This window comes from Neovison vison, chromosome 5 (assembly GCF_020171115.1).
Source record: "Neovison vison isolate M4711 chromosome 5, ASM_NN_V1, whole genome shotgun sequence".
Lineage (NCBI taxonomy): Eukaryota > Metazoa > Chordata > Mammalia > Carnivora > Mustelidae > Neogale > Neogale vison.
In genome coordinates, this window is record NC_058095.1 from 88,028,138 (window position 1) to 88,050,345 (window position 22,208).

Consider the following 22,208-nt stretch of genomic DNA (forward strand, 5'->3'; position numbering starts at 1 on the left):
ATCAGTGCCCTTCTCCCAGGGCTGTGTGACCACACTTCCCCACACTCAGTGGCTGAACCCACAAACGCTGCCTCGTGGTCTCAGGGGATCAGGAATCCAGCAGTGCTCCGCTGGGCTGCTGACAACACCAAGGGAGGACCGGCTTCACCGAGAACCTGAGCACACTCAGGGGCATGGGCCAGATACAGCCCATCTCAAAGACCTGACTTCTGTCTGCTGTGGGCCCACGGGGCTGAGCCACGTGCGTATGTCTGTGTCATGGTCCAACCTAGGGACTTGTGCTCCAGTGTGAAGATTGGGGAGAGAACATGGGGCTGGGCAGTGAGTTTTAGAACGAAATCTCAGAAGGGCCTTTGGGTCACGTTGCCTCGTTCTGACATGGAAGTGAATCAACAAGTCCGGACCACACTCTGGGGAGGGGGTCACACAAACATGTCTACAGAGGAGTTGGGGAAACAATGGAGCCCCCGAAGGGAGACAGTGAAGATCCCTGCAGGGTCTGGGCCTTGCCCAGAATCAGACTGGTAGGGAGGCTAAACAGGCTTGAACCCAGCTCTTTGAGTGTCCTCAAAGTTGGGGTCCTGGATGCAACCTAGCCATTCACTGGGGGCTCTGGAAAAGTTTTTCTGGAAGGAAGTGGCTGTCGGCCTGGAAATGTTATAGGGCTGAGGGTGATCATTGATCTCCTAGATAGGAGACATGTCCCCAGGTTCTTGTCTGAGGAGGATCCCGGGTCATCACGACACACTGGATGAACCCCTATCTACATCACACCCTTTGGAAAGGACGGAATGGCCTGCATCCCGGGACAGGTGGTCTCTAGGGATAAGGGTGCATTCTGACCATCAAGGGCCAAGACTCCAGTCCCTTCTTTAGGGTTTGCATTGAAAATGCAAAGCCTAAGACCTTGGGAAGCTATTACCCAGACCTCTGTAAGTGGGGCTGTCCTCTTCTGGGACTCCAGAATGTGAGTACCGAGGAACACATGTGTGCACACAGGAGCGAGTGTGCTGGTGCACACAAACACACACACCCCAGGAGGGACTGTGCAGTGGGATCTGATTAGTAGCAGATTCCAAGAAGTTGATAGGAGGGAGGAAATTGGGTGGGAGGTATTTCCTACATGTGACAGCACTCCTCTAACATCATAGCTATTATCCAACCTATGCCTGTGGACATCTGATAGAAAGACATGCTGGAATCATCCATCTTTTGCAAGAAGACCATTCCTGTCTGCCACAATGGCTTATCTAGGGTCTGAACCACGGAAGAATAGAGACTTGTGTCTGAAACCAGGTGTGTTTGCAAGCTGAGGCCCTGGCTGCTCCCAGACCTTCCCTGGGGGCCTGTGGAGAGGGGTGTGTTGGGGTCACTGTGTACAGATAAAATGTGTCCTTGCATGCAGAAGGGGGATGAGGAGATGCAGACGGGAGCACTGCTCGTGTAGGGGTCCAAACAGGAGTGGGCCCCGATAGGGGATCTCAGGAAGTGATGTCACTGCCTTGATCACAAAGGCCTGCAGAACTTGGAACCCCTGCAACCAGGCACCCACATTCTAGTCCGGTAGCAGGGTTACTGGACTCAGGACATTGGACACAGAAAGATGTTTTCTTGTTGCGTACCTAGTTTACGGGGCTCTGGGTATCAGAAACCCCAGGAAAATGGCTTCTTACCATGTTGTAGACATTGGCTGAAACCACCCCCACAATGCCTCAGGACATTTCGAGGGAGACGCCATAAGGTACTTATACTGAGGAGACTAGGGGATGCCCACCCCTCTGAACCGTCCTAGGGAAGCCCCATCCCTTCCTCTGGAGTTTGAGGGGAGGAGGGATATGTGGGGGTTCCCGCCGATGTGCTGGAGGAGGGTGAGCACAGTGGATACCCTGGTGATCCCTTCTTGTTCACACCAATGTCAGGGTGGGCAGGGTGCACAGGGGATTCCTGAGGTGTCTCTTAGCTGTGCCAGAGCACATCCAAGGCCCTGAAGCTGGGTCACGTTTCTCTCCTTGGGGGAGGGTTCTGCAGCCTGGGCTGTGGTGTGTCTGGAATGGAGCGCCCTGGGTCTGAAGACCAGCAAAGGCCTCCAGACAGCGCACTAAGGCCTCCTGCCTGGCTGCCGGGCACTGTCTTTACAGAACGCTCCAGAGGACATGGTGCAGGAGGTGAACAAGGAGATATCCTGCTCTCCTTCCTCGAAGGACAAGAAGCCGCACACGGCCAACAGAGCCTGGCGCTGGCTGAGGGTGAGTGCAGGTGCTGGGGAGATGCGACCCCTGGGGCGCCGATGCAGCACCAAGGGCCCCACTTCCTAGAAGCCAACTTGGCCTCCTAGAGTCCTGTACTTCCATGAATCTGTATCCCATCTCTTCCCCAGCTGGCCCTCATGGTCCTGCCCACGCCTTGGACAGAAGCAGAGCCATTGTCCACATACTTCTAGGAGTATCATTAAAGAGACTTTAGACCAGGTCTCATCCCGTTGATCTAGACTCCTTTTGCCCTGGCCTAGGCATTTTCCTAACTCGTGCTCCCAGGTGTCCCCACTGGCCCAACAGTCCTTCCTCAGCTTCTGCAAGTCTTGCAAATGACCATTTGCAAGATTGAGTTGGGAGTCTTTGATCCAAAGGGACATGGGGCCCATGGTACTCTGTCTCTTGCTCTGCGCTTTGGTATTGATGGAACACATTTTGGGGACCCCCCCAAGGGAAAGGAACAGGCGCCTCACTGCGCTGCACTGCACGGCAGTCCGGAAGACCAGTCATTGATCACAGCCATGGACCCCTTTACTGGGGCAGTACTGGATGTAATCCCCTTCTTTGGCCAAGGCACAGTGCTGCATCCTACAGCCTTCGTGCCTTCTTATCCCAAGCCCTCTCACCTTAAACATCTCTGTGTTCTCGTCTCAAGAATGGGATATGCTGGGTGCAGGAGTGGCTGAGGGGTTTCAGCCTCTCCCTGCAGCTCAGGTCATTGGTCCTGGGTCTCACAGTCCTGGGATCGAGGCCCACGTCAGTGGAGGGGGGGGGCTCTGCTCAGCAGGGAGCCTGCTTCCCCCTTTATGTCTGGCTGCCTCTCTGCCTTCTTGTGACACCTCTCTCTGTCAAATAAATAAATAAGTCTTTCAAAAAAATAAAAAGAATGGGCTATGTTATCAGAAATCACAGGATCCATGCCTCTCATGCAGGGGTGTGCTATCCATACTCCGCTCACAAAGGGACCTGAGATACTAGCAAGTTCAGACATCATTTCTTTCAATTCTTTGTATGGATACCAAGACCATTTTCTTTTTGCCTTAAAGGCTTCTTAACTGATTGGCTGATTGATGGATTTGAGAGAGAGACAGGGGGAGAGTGGGGAGAAGCAGAGGGAGAGACAGAATCCTCAAGCAGACACTGCCCTATAGACACAGCCCTATGAGGAGCGCAGCCTCAGGAAACGGAGACCATGACCTGAAGCAAAACCAAGAGCCTTAGGCTGAACCCAATGAGACACTGAGTCACCTGATTCTTTTTCGGACTCTGGGCTCTCTTGTCCCACCTCTTGCAGAAGTCCCTGAGATCTGGGGGCTCATTCTGCCCTCCAAGCCCCAACCCTCCTGGTGGCCACAGCACTGACCCATGTCTCCTCTGATTCACCTCAGGGGAAAAATGGTTCAACCAGGAAGAGGAGGAAGACCTCGGTGCTGATGGCCAAGCGGGCTGACAAGCTGCAGGCCGCAGTAGATCACCTGGTGCCTGCCGTCATCAGACAAGATCTACACTGTGTCCACATCTTTCTGGACACATACCGTCACGTTGCCACCACCCAGGAGGTGCTGGACCTCCTCTTTGCAAGGGGAGCACCCTCCCCTGCCCCTAACTGCTCTCTGGGTTTTGGCCAATTCCTGGTTTTGAGACTTTGGCAGGTCCCCAAGCTTCCCCAAGCTTCCCTTGCTCCTATCTGGGGCAGAGGTATTATAGGGACTCAGTGGGGTCTTGTAGGGAAAGGACACCTGGGAGCCTGAGCCAGTGGAAAATTCTGCTGCAGGGCCTGTGGGCTTGCTCTTTGCTCATTCCTGTGCCCCTCGTGAGGAAGCCTCTGCCTCATCCCTGACTCTCACTATGATCTAGAGCTGGGCTCCTTTGCCACTGAAAGGGAGATCTGAGACTCCTTCTGGGGTCTGTGTCTGGGTGAATCCAGAGCAAGCATCCCTGGGGGTGAGCAGGGGCCAGGCCCACTCAGATGTCGGTGATGGGCTGGTTGGGGCCCTTTTATTCAGCAAGCATTCAGGAAGCCCCGGAAGGTAGAGGCGATTATCTAGGACTGAATGGGATCCCTGCACAGAACAGAGAGCACCCCAGGGCTGCAGGCTAGTCGAGGGTCAGGCGGGGAGAGCCAACATCCACAGATAGCTCATGCGATGCCCCCTGGCCTTCTCTAGATTCGGATGTGTTTATTCCAGCTACGACGAGGTCGGCGGACCCCAGCAGCAGCGCAACATGTGAGTAAGCTTTGGCTGCTTTAGGAGGGCCTTCACTCTCCACCAGGGTAGAGAGGGTCCTGTGAGTTCGAGGGGCTGCTGGACCTTCACACTCACCTCGTTATTCTTGCTTTATGGTAAATGTCTGAGAGCTTCTACTGGAAACTGGGAAGGTGCCCTGGGGCAGAGGGGGATGGAGGACAGCTTCAACCCCTGACAGGGTCATGCTCCATCCCTGCCCCCTCCCAGCCCTCTCTCTGCCACAATTCTGGGACCCAGAATGCAGGATTTAGGAACCATCACACAGCATTCTGTTGGCACCTGCACGCTGGGTGCTCAGAGGGGGCTCAGGGAGAGTGGTGACCCAGTAGAGCCCAGGGAGCAGCAGACATCCCACACCCTGTGGGAGGTGAGTGTCAGTGGAAACAGACCCACTCTCATGGCACCTAGCGAATGGGTGGAGGAGGTAACGGTGGAGGTATGGGGAGGGTCCTGGGAAGGCCTGGCTAGAGACAGAGTCCCTTTGTTCCCTCCTGGGTTGGATCTTCATGGAGCAGATGCGAGTGCAGTGAGGATAATTAATAGGCCAGACACCACCCCTCCCTGGGCACATGCAGTTGAAATCAAGAGGCTCGTGGGCAAGGAGACAGACTGAGGAGTGTGTCCAGCTCCCCTAAGAAGTCCAGAAATGCTCACCCCATTGATCAAGGACTCCCACTCCTAGCGGCTTTTGGCCAGCCTGCCGTGTGGGAGCAGGCCTGTCTCGGGCAGGACTGCCAGGTCGCAGGTGGACAAGGAGCCCGACTGGTCTCACACAGGAGCTGGAAGCCCAAGGGCCCAGGTTCCCAATGTGTTCCCTGGGATTTGGGTTTGGATGCGTACCCTGTCCTCTGACTTCTCTGCCTCCATGTCTGTCCCCAGGGCCGTCTATGCCATCCTTAACACCTGGGTGGAAAAGTATCCAGGGGATTTTGTGCAGCCTCCAGAGTTTTCCAGCTTGCACACACTGCTGGCCTACCTGCAGGTCAATGTGCCAGGCTCGGACCTGCAGCGCCGAGCCCAGCTTCTTCTTCCAGAAAGGCAACGCGCTCCCAGAAAGGCCACGGAGCCAGAGGCTGGGGGTGAGGAGGACTGGGGGTGACTGATGTGGGCCTGAGGAGGAGGCAGGGTGGGCCACCCTGAGGAAGCCTCCATACATTGTAGTTGGGCCGAGGAGAGTGAGTCGTCTCAGATCTCTGTCCCCATGGGCTTCCGTTGGGGACACCTTCCAGGGGCTGGGTCTTGGACGCAGGCCACGCTGAGTGGTAGGGAAAGGGAAAGGCAAAAGGGAAGTCAATCAAGCTAATGATGCTTTCTCTTCTTGGAGCTACAGCACCGGCCCCAGAGCAAGATCAGGACATGCCTCAGGAAGTCGTTCCAGTAGCCATTCTGGCACCCGCTGCACCTCTGGGGCCTGAGCTGGTCCCCACCAACCCTGCTGCGGCGACTCATATTGGGTCAGGAAGACCAGTGACCCCCCCTGACCCATTGGGGCCAGGGCAGTTAGTCATCAGGGCCCTCGTTCACTTCTCTGCGACAGAAGAGCCACCTGGCCTTTTGCCGTTTCTGGATGACCAGCAGGGTCCTGCCCCCGAGCTGCCGCCCCCTGCCTCCGTGGAGCAAGCAGGCTCGGTCCCCGAGCTGCTGCCACCTGCCTCCGTGGAGCAAGCAGGCTCGTCCCCCGAGCTGCCGCCACCTGCCTCCATGGAGCAAGCAGGCTCGGTCCCCGAGCTGTCACCCCCTGCCTCTGTGGAGCAAGCAGGCTCCATCCCTGAGCTGCCTTCACCTGCCTCCGTGGAGCAAGCAGGCTCCGTCCCGGAGCTGCTGCCCACTGCCTCCGTGGAGCAAGCAGGCTCGGTCCCCGAGCTGTCGCCCCCTGCCTCTGTGGAGCAAGCAGGCTCGGTCCCAGAGCTGTCATCCCCTGCCTCTGTGGAGCAAGCAGGCTCGATCCCCGAGCTGCCGCCACCTGCCTCCGTGGAGCAAGCAGGCTCGGCCCCTGAGCTGCCGCCCCCTGCCTCCGTGGAGCAAGCAGGCTCGGTCCCCGAGCTGCCGCCACCTGCCTCCGTGGAGCAAGCAGGCTCGGCCCCCAAGCAGCAGCTTGTGCTGGCTGCAGCTCCAGAGCATGGCTCCCCCTCCCCTGTCATTTCCTTCTTTATCCTATTTGTGTTCTGTGTTCACCTCTATAATTACTTCCTAGATCTTATTTATTAAATAAAGTAGAATTTGAGTTTACATAAAATTTGATTCGCATCCTTTGCAGTGGGATATGAAGGTCTCATTCGGTCCATTCAGAGTGTTGCACAACCAGGTCGTTCTACAACGTTTCCGTCACAGAGACCCCCGCGCTCCTCATCGCTCACTGCTCAGTCCCTCCCCCAGTCCCTGCAACCACTGCTCTTCTCTGTCTAGGCCACTTCACCTCGACTTGGATTTTTCTCTGCCTGGAATCCTACAATATGGCCTTCTGTGTGTGTCTGCAGAACGGAAGAGTGATTCCCCTCTTTTCAAACTTTTTTAGAGACGATACACGTTCTTTTCGTTATTCTGAATCTTCTGCCAAAACAAACAACGAAACAGCACAACACAAAACAAATCACTCTTTTGTCTGGTCCACCGCCAGCCAACTGCAGAGAAAGACCCTCCCTTTGAGAACGAGCAGAGCTGCTACCCTGTGTGTGGTGCCACGTGCTGGAAAGAGCTGCCGGTACCCACAGAGCAGTGGCCCTCCCAATACCTGGTGGTGTATACCGGTCTGCACACAACACACGACCCCCAGGCGTCCACAGAATAGTGACCTTGCACTGATAGACACTCTTTCGATACAGGCAGACCCCCCAAATAGATTTCATGATCCCATGTACGGTTCATCTGAAATATCATTGTTCCTCGTGATTCACCTGAAAATGCTCCGAACACAAGCGGTAAAGAGCTGACTGCAGAGCTGGCCCGGAACACCAGGTAACGAGAACTAAAGGAGCGCCAGCACGGCCTGGCCACCAGCAGTGGGGTGCGCACGCTCTGCTCCTGTGCCGCCGAGGAGACCACTGCTCCCCCACTGGTGTGGGATGGGGCCTTTCTGACATGCTGGGTTTCAAGTGACAGGTCAGTGTATCAGGCTGAGTAATCCAGAGGATCAATGAGTTTCCTCTGCTGGCTGACCCCTCACCATTAGGTAGCACGGCCATGGTTTCATAGCAACCATTCCAATCTATGCCTCCAGGGCCCTGAGGTACGAATTCTGTTACTGTTTCAGGCCTTTTTGGTCTTTTCAACTACCACAAGGACAAGTCAGTAAGTTAAGATGATAGACAAATGAATTCCATTCATCCTGGCTTTTTCTGCTATTCTTTATGTGAAAGTACTTTTAAAATGTATCTATATCTATATCTATATGTATATAGATATAGATCTATATATCACATAGCACCATACAAATGCTAGTTATTACAAATTACATCCAAATGAAGCTAGATGTCTCAGAAACTGGCATTCTTATTGTTTATTTTCATTTTAAAAAAATCAGTCATTTTCCTACTTGGCTCAGAATCAGAATGTTCCATCATAGTTCAGTTTTAGGATTCCTCTAAAGTGATCTAGAAACCAAGACAGTAATACACATTCTTCCAACTTCAATACCAAAGTATATACAACACTCATCAGGAGGCTGAAACACTTTCATGACCAGACAATGACCAACGACAGAATGTCCCGGTGGGTGACAGTCCCGAAGGTGGCGAGAAGACCTACTCTCGGACACCAGTGGTTTGGCTGAAAGAGTCTCTCATGTCCAATAAAACTGAGTTTTGACATCCCGCCTTTTTAGAGAGACTTACGAGATCAAGAAAGGGGTTTTAGAAAAGCTTCTCAAAAGGCCCCACACTCTGACCTGTTTTTTTCTGGTGAAAAATGCACATGAAGTCTAAGCATGTACACGTGGTGGTAAATGACAGCTTTTCTAAAGCAAGAGCATGAACCTCCAAATCTCATGGCTGGTCCACTTGAGAACCTTGTTAATAGTAATGGACAGAATGGCTTTATTCGTTTTTATAAACAGATACACCAAGTCTTTTTAGCTTAGTTCTTACGATTAAATTTACCTTTGCTAAGGTAAATGGTTTATTTTTTAAGAATGTTTTAATTTTTTAAAAATTAAAAAAAAAATCTTTTTTACAAACTCATGGCCCGGAGATCAAGACCTGAGCTGAGATCCAGAGTTGGATGCTTAACCGACTGAGCCACCTAGATGCCCCTTAAATTTATCTTTTAAAATATAATAACCTAAGGAAAAAAATACCCTTTTCTTCAATAACTTGATATGCCATTGCCACTTTCATCTCTGACCAGGACCTTCCCCCTCACACCGTGGACGAGTGAATTTACTGTGTTCCATATTGAGAAATGTTGTCACTACGATTATTCCATGAAACGCTGTCAGTACCTTGGAAGTTCAAGCCACATGACCCACGACGGGGACCAGCTGGAGTCATACTCATTCTCAATGAAGGTGCCTGGCTGCTCTTGGGTAGCCTGGGCTGCCTCCTCCACAATCTGGACCTCAAGTGCTTTCAGGACAACAGCAGGGTCGTGGTTCTGGCTTTTAGCATAGCCACGGCCTCACTGTGACTTCAATTGGTCCAATCAATGCCACTGATATTCAGCAATATTATCACCTGTCCAAAGGAATAAACAAGAAAAATGAGATGAGCTACCAAGTCATTATCTTCCCTATACATTCTGTTGTTTGTAATTTTGTCACATCTCTGTCATTCTTACGATATCGAGGGAAAAATCCAATTCATGGAAAACATTCCAAAACAACTCCAAACTTTAAGATAATTTCATCATATATAGGAAAAAATGAGGCTTGAGGCACTGTGATTCGACTGGAAGTCCAAGTCATTAGACCTCGTTTTGCTAATGTGCAGGACCTGGGCATGTTCATTTCTCTTCTCTGGGCTTCAGTGATTTCTATAGTTCTTTCCTGCTCAAAAATTATTTGATCTTTTGCTCTTAGAAATGTATTTTTAAAATATCCTGTTTTGGAGTTACACAGTTTTATAGATAAAGATAGTCCTACAGAGTTTGCTCAGCGTGAATGTATCAGAATACTTAAAGAGAAGAGATCCTTGGGTCTACACAAAGAAATGAAACTTGTGATTAGAGCATCTTTTGCTTAAGGAAGAAAAAAAAGTGCTCGTTGCCCTGCCAAGTAATATAATAAAAAAAAAGGGCAATGAGGATTATATAAAAGGTTAGGAAGGAAAAGATGAGTGTTCTATTTTTTAGAGGGTTTTTTCCAACATAAAATAATCCAATGATCTAAATAAACATTAGAAATGACGGAAAGGGTGCCTGGTTGGCTCAGTGGGTTAAAGCCTCTGCCTGCAGCTCAGGTCATGATCCCAGGGTCCTAGGATCGAGCCCGCATAGGGCTCTGCTCAGCCGGAAGCCTGCTGCACCCCCACCCCCCGCCTGCCTCTCTGCCTACTTGTAATCTCTGTCTGTCAAATAAATAAATAAAATCTTTAAAAAAGAAAATAATGGAAACATCATCAAACTGCAGCAATTTTCCTTCCCATTAGGCATTTTTCTAACCTTAGAGAGAGGATTTACACTTATATATGGAAGGGACACTTTACAAGATTTTTAAAAAATCATATTTAATGGAAAATTTGGGGAATATTTGTTATTTTTTTCAAACATGACTTGCACACAGGGAGAAGATGGGAACAGTTTCACTGTTCCCAGCCCTCCCTATCTTACCTCTCTTGATGCGGCCATCACGTGCCAGACAGCCATGAGGTGGCACACTGGTTACAAAGATGGGCAGTTCACCACTCTTGCTTCCTCTGCCCCCTGCCACTGTCATTCCCAGGGACTCATGTGGTTCCTTCTTTACAGTAATGTGTTTTTCTTGGCATGTAACACACTGGTAAGATCCTAACACATGAGAAGAAAATTTATTGGATAAAAATTATACATAGCTGAAGTAAAGTAAGGAAACTGAAGGAAAAAATACCATAGCAATGATAAAGTCACTGTTAAAATCAGTTACTGTAGAAATAATACACAGTTCTTCATGATACAAACATGACACCGAACACTGGGGATCACAATGTCAGACTTTGGACGGCTGTATTTTCATATGACTATGTATGGAACAGAAAAAACTCAGGACTGTTGACATATGGAAGTCAAAATAGGGCCAATTCTACAAAAGTAAATAATGCATTTGAGTTTTAAGATTCTGAAGACAAGCTAATTAATTTTATTTCTCTCTCTCTCCTCTGTTCTTTGAAAGAAATGTGACAGAATAGTACAAAAGTAAAGTGCGGATTTTGTTAACTGCCAGAAAAAAGCTATAGATCTATCTTCTGTTTCGTACTCATGAGAATGCTCGGTCATGAAACGGGTGCAAACTGATCTTCACAACCTACACGGAAAGCTGTAAGGATATGAAATAACTGAGTTTCTGAAAAAGTGAAGGAAGAGAAAAAATTTCCAACAAACTGTGTTCTCAGGAAAAAGCAATTTTTACCGATATTGATTGTTTCTATTTATGGGGACACTCCTAGAAGAAAAGGAAAATTTAAAACATCACCTTTTTTTAAATTAGAATGCTATAAAAAACAAGGTGTACCTATGCCATATTAATATTAAAATAGCAATAGTAACTAACATTTACTGAAGATTTACTATGTGTAAAGCAAATGGCTTCACATGTATTATTTCATTTGAATGGTTTCATTACATTTCATTACAATGGTCCTGAGTGTAAATCCTATGGTTGGCCCCATTTTATAAACAAGGGAATAGCCTTATTAGAAACGTCATGTAATTTACTCCAAATTATATAGCTATGCATGATCACACTGGGATTTGAAGTGATGCAAGTTTAAAAAAAATACACATATACACACATAGTGTATATACATAAACATGTATTCATATGTAGTTGTGTATGTTCATACAGCATGATGCTATATGCATCCACACTACAAGGGTGCCATCCCATTAAGTGTAATAATGGAAGCTAATATCTCAAAATGTTCCTTAACGCATATCCTATAAGAGCATACTGTAGATAACAAGATAACTATTACCACGACGAACAATATCAACAGTAGAACTAGATGAATTCTTTTGCTAGAACTGTAACATTTCCTTTAGTGACACTGCTTCAGAGCAGACAGGCACGACATGTCAGTCAAGCCCTGGACATGCAGGGGTGTCTGCTCTTCTCTGCTCCTGAAACCCACACTCTTTGAAATTTTCTTGAGGGCACTACTTAAATAGCCTAGAGTTCCGAGAATTTTGACCTCACAGAAAACCTGTAAACGTCTACAGGTGGTATCGTAGCATATGGCATCTATGTTCGCATCCTTCAAAACTGGGCAAGACCCACGTTATTATGAAGACAATCCAGGTAAACTCAGCTGGGAGCACATTGACTTCAACGCTTGTGTCTGTCAGGTATCGAGTCAATTAGAGGTGGTTGTTTTATTCCTCTACATGGCTGAGATGTATGCATTTTAGCCAGACTTCCCAGATTACTCTTGGTATACTTCATGGAAACTTCCAAGGGCTCAACACTGTATGAATGTTTCCAAGCAGCTACGCAGGGGCTTAGTAATAGAATAATGTGTGCTTTAAGTTTTAACAATGATTATCCTCTGAACAGGTTGTTTTGATGAATTTGTATTTGTTTTCCCTAGGAGACCTTTATTTTTTTTTTAATTAGGATTTGACATCACAAATGCTATATATTAATGGTAAATTGCTAAATTAATGCTTAAGATTACATTTCATGTGGCTGTTCTAACAATCAGGTTTACAGAGCACCTAGAGTAAGAATTCAGCATTGCTATTTAAAACACCACCATTTAGGGGTGCCTGGGTGGCTCAGTTGGTTAAGCCGCTGCCTTCAGCTCAGGTCATGATCCCAGGGTCCTGGGATCAAGTCCCGCATCGGACTCCTTGCTCGGCAGGGAGCCTGCTTCTCTCGCTCCCTCTGCCTGCCTCTCTGCCTGCTTGTGTGTGCTCTCTGTCTCTCTCTCTGGCAAATAAATAAAATCTTAAAAAAAAAAAAATAAATAAAATAAAATAAAACACCACCATTTAAAATTAAGGAATAGGAACGAGTAAAAAGAAAAGTGTATGTGCCCAAAACAAACAGAAGGACATAAATAGTCCTCTATATGAACGCCGAAATGGTTAAGTAGTTCTTAAAACAGTCTTAAAATTGTAGTGTTGTCTTTGAGCACCCGTATTTCAACTTTCTGTAGAATTCATGGATTCAGTGACCAACGTTTACCTTAATTATGATTCTTTAGGAATATGTATATATATGTAACTTGTAAAGCAAGGACCAGCGATATGAACAGCTCCTATTCAAATTCCTTTTCGAAACAATAACTGCTTTTTGTAGTCATCATTGTGAAAGCAAAATTATAGGTTCCCTTCACAAATTTTGTTTTCTGTTCAAAAATAAGAATAAGTTTGTGCTTATAATTTCTTCAAAGTTTTCACTGACCGAAGACCAGTGACAAGTCTATACTTCAGCTCAGAAAACCAGATAAACCTGATGGGCGAAAAATACTTGTGCCTTTAAATGATGCTTTCTTGGGCTCCTGTGACATTACAGAGTTCTTCTCTCAAATTGTATTTACATTAAGAAGCCACTTTAAGCTAAACATGCGTTTCTCAAGTCATTCTCCTTAAGTAAAATTAAATTGCTTTGCTAAATAAAAACTTATTTACTGGTCTACTTAAAAACTATAGGAAGTAAAAACAAACAAACAAACAAACAAAAAAACTATAGGAAGTTTCCTCTGTGTGATTTTCACACAGTTGGTAAATAGCATCGTTTTAAAAATTCTGGCCTACTAGAAGTTGAGTTCAAATAAAAGATCAAATGAAGTAAATAATACTGAGAACACAGTAAAGTGCCACTGTTTTTTGATTTCTACTGATTTCTGCATCCAAAGTGAGACAGCATCAGAATTTTTGGCACAGATAAATGACCTAGGAATATATTATAAAAGCACTGAAATATAAAAGATGCAGCAAAAAGCTCAACATACGGGAATTTAAAATGACCTAGGGTAGTATTCCTATAAACTGTAACATAAAAAGAAATGCTTTATGTGTTTTGCATGACCTATCAGAAAGTATGATTTATGCTTCATATTCATATAGAGAATTCTGTTGTTGTAGGCAACCTGCCCAACCGCTAAGTATGGACTTGTTGGTCATTGTCTTTTTTTCGGTTCCATAACCTCCTGTTACAACTGAATGAGCAAACCAAGATAAATCCCACTTTCAAGCAGGACCAAGCAAAGAAGTCTTTCCAGAAGATCCAACACTTCTCCTCAATCTGGCAGAGGGACCTTCTTACTAAGAAAGCACCCCTACTGGCTGAAGAACAGACTGTACAGGGACTCTCAAGGTAGCCAAACACACATTCCACACCCCAAACACCTGTGTTCACCTTTTCCAACAGAGTAACAGCCCTCATTTAAATCCTACCCGTTTGTAACAAGGATTCCCTGAGGGCAGATGAATGAAAACATGCAAACTCAAGGCCTCACCTTGTGTGAGCTGGATCTGTTGTGGTACAGCGGCTGTGCATGGTGCTGGCTGGTACTCCGAGCTCCTGCGTCTCGGACAGGGTTACCAGGCTGGGATTTCCCCGGCCTAGCAATTCTTAAATCCACCCTCTCGCCACTAGCCTGGAGAAAACACACATGTATAACCACCAGTCGTTAATGAGGCTTCTCGCTTAAAAAAATGATAGGGAGGGTCATTTTCAATGCACTTATCATCGCTGTATCAGAGCCTCACCTGAGTGGGGACTGCAGGCCCCTGCTGGGGATGGGGCAGACGAGGGAGTTCATTTCAGGAGCCAATACTTTAAAACTTCTGCAGGTAAAAGAGCCACACACAGACCTCTTGGGTAAACCTTCCCTAGCCCTGGAAATACCAAGGACATAACCAAAGCAAAGCCTGGGTTCTGATCTCCCCATGATGTCTTGAAGGGTAACTGTCTTTTTATACTTCCCTCCCCTGCTAAATTGGCCTTGGCACTGAGAGAAAGAGAGCAAAGAAGATAGAAGGACGAACAGATTCAAAACTGGATTACAATCCTTTGTGATTCCTGAAATAAATTCCAAGATGGCTCCTTTGAGAGTGATCATCAATGAAACTATGTGTAGCTCTGTTTCCACACACTACAGGTTCGAATTGAAAATAGGGATCAGCTTAAACAGTCCTGAAAAGAAGGATAACAAAGGTCCTGTAAAACAGGATTAGTACTTATATACATTACAAATTGTGTGTGTATATATGTCATACGTGCACTCACACATAAATGTAATTTTAGAGGTGATGACAACCACGTTGAATTTAGAGGTCCATTATCTGTATTTATAGATCTAGATCTGAAACACAGATTCACATCTATTAGACTTTTAAGAGCTATTTTATCTTTGCTTTTAACGTACAGGCCTGGTCTACTTGATGTTGATTCTTGGTCATGACTACAACTTCCCAAGTTTACTATCATTTCTATGGGAAAATTTGACAGCCTGCTTTCAAGAAGCTGTGGTGGAAAGTAGAACCCTCCCCCATGACTGCAGTCAGTAATGTTGAGAAATCACTCCAGTTTCAGTTCTCAAGTTGGAAAAGGAGTGAAACCATAATTTAAAAAAAAAGATTTTATTTATTTATTTGAGAGCGAAAGCGAGAGGGCAGGGTGGAGGGGCAAAGGAAGAGGGAGAAGCAGACTCCTCGCGGAGCAGGGAGCCCGATGTAGGATCTGAGCCGAAGGCAGATGCTGAACCACGGAGCCACCCAGGTGCCTGAGTGATAACCAATTTTAAGGCCCTATTAAAGTCATTTACTTATTCAAGTATTTCATTAAACTAGTTTCAGACAATTCTTCAAAATAGCTGAAAGAATAACACTTCTCATGTGGCCAGAATCTGGGGATTTGATCTAACAGGTAAATGCCAAAGTAGAACGCTTACAATCCAGATATTTGAGATTCTGACACTTCCGAGTATTAGATCACACGGTGTGAAGGGTCAGAAGCCCCTCTGTGATCTCATTTCAATATTAAGAATTGTTTGCTTTACTGCCTAACCCTCACCACTACCAAATACTCTATAACCAGTAATTTAGCTTTATGGGAAGACCCCTGCTCATGCAAACCTATTAACAAACAAATCCCTGATCTTTTTTGATTTCTTAAAAGACAGAATTCTGGGTGTGTGATGGAAGTGGACATATAAGCTTTAAACAACGGGTCAACGGAAAAAAAAAACAAACAACAACAACGGGTCAACGTTTGGGTTTAGGCTAACTGCCTATCTAACATTTCAGGGTTTCAAGCACAACAAAAGAATTCTGTTAAAGTCAAGATTTTTAAAAATGCAGGATGCCTAAACGACAATACCTGTATTTCATAAAAAAGTGGCATGCCCTACTGCTGGGAGTATATACTGGTATGATCTTTCTAGAGGGAAGTTTAGCAAAATGTCCTAAACTTGAAAACAAAACATTAAAGTCTGTTGACAGGGGAGTATTTACGTAAGTTTTAGCACAACACGCCTACTATACAGCTATATCATGATGCATCTATTTTCAGGGTAAGAAGCCCACAACATACAGCTGACGTAAAGAAAGGGTGGCAAACTCAGAATTTGCAAGCTGAGTGCATGTGTAAGTACCTACGTATATATGTACCTAGTTATTGTAGGCATATACAGAAAAATGTTTGTAACGATGTTCTTCAAAACTTTAATGTCACTATCTTATGGACTTTAGACTGACTGTGATTTTTGACTTCCTTCTTCATTTTCTGTATTTTGTCTTCCTTAGTCTCCTTTTCAGACATGGAATACATGTTATTCTCAGAATCCAAAACATTAAGATGTTTTTCACAAAGAAACAACTTGAGCAATACATTATATTTGATATCATATATAAGTATCCGTATCCAAGTTTTTTAAACCTCAAGTCTGTGACAAGAGACCAACGCCTGAATCTCCCTCCTAATGCAAGATGGCTACCGGGTGTGTGTGTTCCCATAGTTATAATGAACCAAACATTTGTGAAAAGGAGTAACTTAAATGGGATTTAAATTTGGGTTTTCTTACACAGTAGCTTAAATCTTCATTGTTAATTCTGTTTACTATACACTTTTCTCAGGGATTATCCACCTACTTTAATTCCTGATGCTCGATTATGTTACTGCTTGGTTTCCTTTATGTCAGAGTGTTTTCTTGTGCTTACTTAAAACAAAACAAAACAAAACACCATACAGATCTTTGTTTCACCCCTTTCACTGCAGGAGATAGCCATATCATTAAATGCTCTGGTAGGTTATAGAACCGGAAGGTCTGCTCTGGATGATTTTCTACTTTTTCTATCTTATTTTATTAAAAAAATTTTAAAGCTGTTTTCTTTTTATAAAGATTTTATTTATTATGTATGTATGTATGTATGTATTTATTGGACAGAGAGCAAGGGAAGGAACACAAGCAGAGGGAGTGGGAGAGGGAGAAGCAGATTCCTGGCTGAGCAGAGAGCCCCGATGGGAGACTGGATGCCAGGACCCTGGGATCATGCCTGCGCCGAAGGCAGATGCTTAATGACTGAGCCACCCAGGTGCCCCTCTACTTTACCTATTTTAATGCTCTTACTGAAAATTTTTTTTCCCTAATAATAACCATCTTTACTTCACAGGGATACTGTAAGAACACACGTTATGATGTGTTTGAAATGCTCTGAATGCTTTATAAAAAGGCACTACAGAGATAATGAGTTATTCTCAATAAAAACGGATTTTCCCCACTTGTATACAGCTGAAGCGGAGAGTGAAAGTTACAAGAGCAGGGAAGTCACAACTTTGGAACCACAGCTCCTTCATGCTTTGCTTGTCTCACCTGTTAAATGTGGACATAAATGTGTTTTTTATGTCTGGGCTTAGGTGGAGCCCATGGAGCAAATGAAAAACCCATGTGAAAATATAGAGCCTTCACTCTATAAAGAGCAAGGCTAAATGTTCACAGGGATACAGTTTTCCAGACAGGATGTTATCTGTAATGATAAAATAATCTATTGTGCATTTTGAAGGATTTGGGGAGCCATGTTTGATTTCCCCCATGAAATAGCAAATATCCCTCAGGTTCTCATGTTACGAAAACATCGACATAAAGGCAGAGCACGTGGAATGAATACCCGCGTGTACCTGAATGATCTGGGCGGCAAGCTCAGGGGTTCCGTGCTTCAGGTCATGTCCATTGATGGCGAGCACTCAGTCATTGCTGCTCAGCCTTCCATCCTGTGCAGCCAGGCCCTCTTCCAACAGATCAAGGATAAAAACACCTGGTTCATCAGTCCTTCGAACGAGTTTAATGCCAAGTTGTTCACCAGAGTCCCATTTGTGAAAGACTACGTGGAAGACCTCTTCCCGGGGAGAGCTACAGTCGAAGTGGCTGTAGGTCTGGTTCCCAAAGCGCCGCTCTCGCAGCACGGTCAGGTGCAGTGTGGTACCTAACTCAGGGCTGGCAAAGGGCGGCTCTGACAGAGTTCTGAGACACATTGCCGATGTTACAGTTGTTGACCTGGAAGAAAAGAATTATACCAAGGTGGGACAATCTTTTATCCTCTCAACTGGTAAACATTTTAACATGTATAAACATTTCATTTTCCAAAAACTGACTTTGGAAAATGAAATACAGTCATTATTTACAAAGAAAAGCCCTCTGAAGATGTTTTAAAATGCACAGTTCCTAAGCTGCACTCACAATGACTAGCACGAGGTAGAGAATGGCAGTTAGGATCTCGGGCTTCAGCGAGGGTGCTGCATCAGAGTCCCTGGTCCTGCCGGTAGCAGGATGTCTGAGTGTGTCCCCCTGAGTGGTGAGATGGGTTTACTCTCCGCTTCACGGGACCAGGAGGAGAATGCAGAGACAGCAGCAGCATGTGGCAAGTGCCAACAAAATACTAGTTCTTGTGGAACAGAAACTGAAGTTCTACTGGATTGATGTGGCTTTTCCAAATGAAAAACACTTACACTGGAAAAAATACACCGAGTTTTAATCTAAGAAAAGGGACACTTTCCAGATACACAACCTGATCTCAGATCAGTCATTTTTACTTTAAAGAAAAGCAGGAAAGCAGGTAATTACAGTTTCACTCTGTTTAGCACTCAAGTGTAACATCTACCTAATACAACAAGCTTAACTCAGTACTCACAGATCATTTATTTACTAAACCTTATGGCCCCGAAAGGAGTATAGTGACTGATCTTGGCACATGAACAGGACTAAGAAAATATACCCAGCTTCAGTTATTCACCTAGTCAGAGGAAGAGGTTGGCGCAATTCTGAGTATTTCTCACAATTAGAATTTCCTCTCCTCATCTGTCTGCACCAACAGCAAGCGGGAAATCGACATTCTCTTGGATGCGTTGTGTGGCACAGGCTCTGGGTTAGGTGCTTGTGATTACCCAACGCCTTCAATCTTTTTCACGTGAGTCTATCTGAAGGAAAGCCTTCCCCCTTCCTACTCATCTCGGGTTGACCGTTTTGAGCACCACTAACTTGAATTTTATTGATTTGGGCCTGTTGACATCTTTTAAAATTCAGGCATCAAATGCCATAGACCTCACACATAAACTCGCTCTTCTCCCAATTTTGCAACATCTGTGCATTTGGTTGCCATCCAGATCCTTGATGAAAAAGTTGAGTAACATAGGGTCAAGAACAGAACTTTAAGGCAGCTTCTAAAAAACCAGCCTGACGTGGATTTGTTAGTCAAAACTCATCATTTCTGGTTATTCAGCTAAAAAGCCACTTATCTCTAGGTTCTTATTTTTCCATCTTAAATCACATCTATCACAAATGACTTTACAAACATCTGGCTGGAATCCAGCACTAGCCAAGTGCAAGTATGTAGCCTCACACCATCTTTGTGATGTGGGCTGTGGAATATCCTACAATCAGAGATTTTCCCTTCACAAATGTGTGGTTCCCACTGAAACACAGAGAAAGCAGAAACCAAATAAAATACTGTTGCTAGATGTTGTAGAAATAGCACCAACAGAGTAAACTTTACCACATCTTTAGCTAAATATATTTTGGACCAATGCAGTCAAGACATGACTACAATTATTTTCCTTCAAAACCAAAAGTGAATAAATCACTGACGACTCAGATCGCACTGTAAATTCGTACTCTTAATCATCTTCTGAAATTTGTATTATTTTTAATAGTATTACTGATGTAATCTCTTACACTATTTTATTCTTCAAACTGCTCAAAATGCTGCACTGTGAAAGGCCCTGAGGGTATATGGTTCTCCTTTTCAACTAGGTTATTTAATAGAATAACATGGATGTGTGGGTATATATATAAAACGCACACATATAATCAGTGTGGGAAAACCAAAGCCACGCACTGTTACTACATCTAGTTTGCTAAACTAAAAACACAGGCTAGCTAGCCCTTTGGTCTGTAAATAAACCATCTTAACGACTCCAAGGTATTTTCAAATTGGATCACGGTATTATTTATGCAGCTCACAAAAAGTGGAAGATAACCAGGTAGTAAAAATATACTAAGGAGCCTTCTTTCCAAGTGTCATAAATACTACTCTGTATTTGGCCATAAATACTACTCTGTATTTGGGCAAGGAGTGTGGCTTTACTTACTGGCTCCAGCATACCAGCCAAAGGCCAATGAGAAGTCAGGCCCACAAGAGGAGAGAACCTTTGTGAATTCAATAATCAGGTTATGTACTCATAGTTTTTGTATCAATTTGAAATCATTAAAGTGGATTTAAGATTGCCATTCTTAGGGTCATTAATATGTATGCCTCCATAAACAATAATAATGCACTGGAATGTTTACAATGCTGATTTATAGCTTTGAGTTAATTCCCCAAATTATAGCCAGTATTTCAGATAATTAGCTTTTTATTTGAGGTATACAGATTCAGTTATGTTATTAAACGATTCTCCAAAGCAGACCAGTAAAAAAGCATGTAGATGAAATATATTAGCAAACAAAACCCTATAGCAAGCTAAACTATATATTAAATATATTTTTATACATTTTTGTATTTTTGCTAATATATTAGCAAACTATATATTAAATACATTAGTAAATCTGAGGTTACAGACTTCACCTCAATTATACTCAAAGAAATGCAAATAAGAACAAAGCATTTGTTTTTACCTTGAAAATTTAGAAAAAGCGTGAGAAATATGGAAAATCAAAATATGTAAAAAATATGAAATATATAAAAATAAAAATATGTAAAAAATTTAATATCCAAAGCTGGCACACTGCTGGTAGCAAAGAACAAAAGATGAAAATAAATGTATACTCAATTATAGCTAGAAAGGCCAGAAGTGGAGAAGAAAAGAACACTGTGTAAGCTGCAGAAAAGGGCCATCTGGCTCTTTTGGTCTTGGCCACAAAGGTGTCAAAATGTCAAAACCAGCTACAAGAGTTCCTCCACGGAGAATCAGTTTAGGAGCTGGGGTAGAAGGAATACCAGGTAAGGTGTCCAGAGAGCTGTGCCAACCTCATGCAACCAGAGTACTACTAATATCATAAAAGGACAGCAAACACAGGAATGTGGTAAATAGCTAGCTATGGTAGGATCAGAAACTGGATTTTACATAAGCTGGATTAGTTATGCTTCCTGTATTCTCCTATTTCCTCTTCGGATTTAGTCAAGAACAAAACACTGGAAGTTCAGTCAGTGTCAGCCAGGACAAGTGCAATAAGGAGGGGTTTTGGGCCCAAGTGTTGAAGTGGAGATCACAAACTACAAGAGGCAGAATACGGATGGGCGCGGAAACCAAAGCCAGGAACCCCCCGTGGAAAGGTCAATCCTGCTGCTCTTGGAGCCTAGTTTGTCTGTCTTCCCCTCTGGACATTTCTCTTGAAGAACTAAAAATCCTAGAGGTTCTAAGTTTTGTTTTAATGAAGAAGACAGCTATTCCCAACAGGATATCATAACCAAATCCACTCTTTTATTGACTCACCAAGTATGTCCTGGGTACCGACTCCAGGCACAGCTCTGTGAGAAGCCTGTCCCATAGTACGTAGTAATGGCGGCTGCCATCCCCAAAGGAAGACACTGCATTTGAATAACTCTCTGTGACCAATTACGTATTAAGTGGTGAAGAGAAGGAATATCTTCAGCACTTCAAGTGAGAAGAGGTCTGAATGGGTGAAAATGGCAGGGCAGGGCTTTTTGGATGAAGGTGGGGAAGCTGTAGCACAATGGGGACAGGCTGGAATATGGAGGGAAGCAAGGAGATTGCTATGTCTGGCTTTTCTGCTACATTATACATTCTATGAGGGCAGGGGTTGCTTTTTGCTCTTAATTATACCCTCAGCTCTGACCACCATGCCTATGATGTTTCAGTAATACACCAATGGCTACAGCTGAAAGAAAAAGCAAGGGTTAAGGCTGAGGGGACAGGTTGTGTAAGAGTCCACAGAGGACCCTGACTATTAGATTAATCAGTATGGACTTGATTCTCTGGTCCAATCTTCCCAGGGAAAGCAGAGTCACAGGTGAATTAACCTGACAATGGTGGTACCGGATTTCAGAGCAGAGTAGGGAGGCAAGGTTATTGATTCTACCGGGTTAGACGTGAAGCAGTGAGGGCACGGACCAGAGAGGT

The 22,208-nt window shown here is 44.9% G+C and overlaps 1 pseudogene; it reads right to left on the reverse strand.

Annotated features, from left to right (window-relative positions):
- LOC122906938 overlaps positions 1-22,208 on the reverse strand; it is a 127,749-nt pseudogene that overhangs the window by 98,946 nt on the left and 6,595 nt on the right.